Below are 3,399 nucleotides of genomic sequence, written 5' to 3' on the forward strand. Positions count from 1 at the left end.
TTTTTATGTTTCGCATAAGCGAATGTAGCCTGTCACTAGATGTACCACATTTAAATACATGAACCTTTGCACATGAGTAAACATTAGTTTCTAAAATTGTTTATTTGAAGACAATGTGACACACTTTCTTTGCCACTTATCCGCAAAAATGAATATGAAATTGGCTCCATCCATTCGGAAATGTCTTGAAGCAAGCCTCTCAATGACACGTAAAAAAAGTACCCAAACTGAAATGCATGCATTTTGACCATCCAATTTATGCAATGATAATGTTTTTCAAAATCACTCTTTCTTTCTTATGCCTATCCTTTTCTCTTATGGCATCTCCTTCATTCAAAAAAATAAAAGAGCAAACAACACCTTGAGTCCATTCAAAAAGACATCAGCAGAGCAATCAACGGCTTGGGTAGAGCCTATGTTTGTGTTGATAAGAGAAACAACACATCATCACCATGGATTGTGGTGAGAACGATGTTTCTTTGACTCTGCTCTATATTATATTCACAAGGGACACATCATGCATTCGTAAATGGTGCCCATCTTTACTTTTGTGACAGATCATTGTCCCCTAATCATGCCACGATAAGGATAACAATGATGGTTTCTTTGAATAGGCACAAAATAAATGCGTAATCTTGATTCTAATTGAGATTTGGATTATTGAAAAGGTTACAAAGTCGATTATTACATTGTAGTTGAATCACCTAAATGCACAATCACAATGCACAATGGAAATGAACTAAGCTTGATCATATCAAGGGTACCTCATGCATACTCACAAGGGATACCTCATGCATTCGTAAATGGTGCCCATCTTTACTTTTGTGACAGATCATAGTCCCCTCATCATGCGACGATAAGGCTATACAAAATAAATGCGTAATCTCGATTCTAATTGAGATTTGGATTATTGAAAAGGTTACAAAGTCAATTATTGACAATGTGACAGATCATTGTCCCCTCATCATGCCACGATAAGGATAACAATGCGGGCGTCTTTGAATAACCACAAAATAAATGCGTAATCTCGATTCTAATTGAGATTTGGATTATTGAAAAGGTTACAAATTCAATTATTGACATTGAAGTTGAATACTAAGATAAATCAAAATTATAATTAAGTTAATTATATATAAATAAATATAAAATAATAAAAATATATAAATAGTTATAAAAAAAAATATTATTAAAAATTCATTTGTTAAATTTAATTTTTTAATTTTGATAATTATTATACTATTAGTTTCATCTAAATAATGTAATTAAAATAAATTTTATAAGAAAATATTATTAAAAAATTATTTTTTAAGTTTAAAATTTTTAATTTTAATATTTATTATATTGATGATGATGATGGTGGTTAACGTCCGCTGAGACCATCATCTAAATAATATAATTAAAATAAATTTTATAATATTTAAAAATTATAAAATAAAAATAAAAAAAAATATTTTCATAATATTAGCCGATTTCAATTGCATGCTTGATCTGGTAACTCTTAGATCTCAATTGTCTTTCACAATCAAGGTTAATCAAATATATGTGGTTAAAAATAACAAATATTATTTTAAATAATATCAAAATAATTTATTAATCAAAATAATGTTTTCTTGATTATTATTAAATACTTACAATAACTCACTTCAAAAAAATAATAAAACGTAATTGATTAATACTTCTAGGCCAAAATGTATAAAATTTCCTTGAGTGTTTTAAGTATTCATTGATCCCTACATCGCTGGCTATGCCTACCTAACAAATTAATACAAGACATTAGTTTAATTTTCCTTGTGCAAGAGTGTAGAATTGCTCTTATTTTGTTTTCTTTGTGCAAGAGTGCAGAATTGCTCCTTATTTTGTGTGGCATAAAAAAATTAATAAATTAAGAATTAATTAAGGATGTGAATAATAAATCCAAAATAAGTAAATGCTCCTTTATAATAATTGAAAAGTATTTTTTTATAATAAAATTATGTTATATTAAAAAATTTAATGTAAAAATATTTGATTTTAATTCTTTTTAAACATATCCAAGTTTAATTCTATATTATAATTTGGACAAATCTAAATCTATCATTTCAAAAGTTTATCAAACATAAAATCTATTTAGTACATAAATAACCTATTTTAATAAATAATTATTAAATGATACACATGAAATAAAATTTATATAATTCGTTGAATCTAACAGCGATGCAAACGCAAAGTGCGCATGATGAATAATCTTTGGACTTGCCATTAAAATTATTCTCCACTTCAACCACTCAATACTTCCAAGTTGACATCCCGCCGCAATGAGGAAAGGTAAGCGAAACACATGCACGTGAAATGCCGGCTGTTTCGGCGTCTCTCAAGAAAACCCTACACCCTCAGTCTCAACCTTTAATGTTTTCCTTCATTTCCACCTTCGAAATAAGGCGAACTCCGGGAAAATCTCTCTCTTGTTTCTAAGAGAAAGGCCCATATATTACAGATTTCATTCGCGGCCTTGCCAAACAATTCGTTCTCCCCAATAGCATTCGTTGAATGACAAATTCAATCAACATTAGCATTCAATAATGGGCAACTGTATGCGATCTGGATCCAATAGCGCCTCTGCAAAATTATCAAGCGATGAGTTGATAATGGTGATGAAAATAGACGGAAAGATAATGGAATTCACGGCTCCGATTCTCGTCGGTGATCTCACGGCCCTGTACCCAGGGCATTCAGTCGTGCATTCAGGGGACCTGTGCCGCTGCCTTTCCCCAGATTTCAAGTTGCTTCCCGGGCAGCTTATTGCCTACCACCATTTCCTAATTCGCCTTCTCAAGTTTCAAACAACAATAATCATCAAGAGGACGCCGTTTTATCTGAACCAAAAGCCATCGATAATGGCAGCTGCGAGGGCACAATTGGCGGAGAAAGGCATGAGAATACTGCCCCTTCATCAGCTAAGCCTGTGCAAAATGGCAGGGGTATCATTAGGGTTAAGATAGTAATATCGAAGCAAGAGCTGGAGACCTTGCTTTCAGATCTCTCTATGAAGGAGAAATCAATGGAACAGTTGTGGCTTGAACTTCAGCCTAAAGCCCAGGATATTAAAGAAGATTATGCTGTCAAAACATGCGACGGCTTATGGAGACCATCGTTAGATAGCATTCAAGAGGTCAATTAAGCCAATAGATTAGACTGCATGCGTCATGAGGTTGCAGTTGCAGGCCATGACAATATTTGTTCCTAATAAGAATATTTGTTATTGATACTGTTGATGTGGTATAGCACATTACTCGATTGGAAAAAATATAAGGTTCCTCGTGTCAAGCATTTATACTTGTTCAGTTTTATTAATTCTGAAAGTAGTCACTTTATAAAACGCTTGGATTTTTGTATCAGATATTTTCTATAAAACATTTAGAT

The 3,399-nt window shown here is 32.0% G+C and overlaps 1 pseudogene; it reads left to right on the forward strand.

Annotated features, from left to right (window-relative positions):
- The first annotated feature begins 2,558 nt into the window (after positions 1 to 2,558).
- On the forward strand, positions 2,559 to 3,157 carry LOC149229525 (uncharacterized; annotated as a pseudogene).
- The last annotated feature ends 242 nt before the right edge of the window (positions 3,158 to 3,399 follow it).

The sequence above is a fragment of the Pinus tabuliformis genome, chromosome J (assembly GCF_031772625.1).
Source record: "Pinus tabuliformis cultivar Carrire ecotype Pingquan chromosome J, CPIR1, whole genome shotgun sequence".
Taxonomy (NCBI): domain Eukaryota; kingdom Viridiplantae; phylum Streptophyta; class Pinopsida; order Pinales; family Pinaceae; genus Pinus; species Pinus tabuliformis.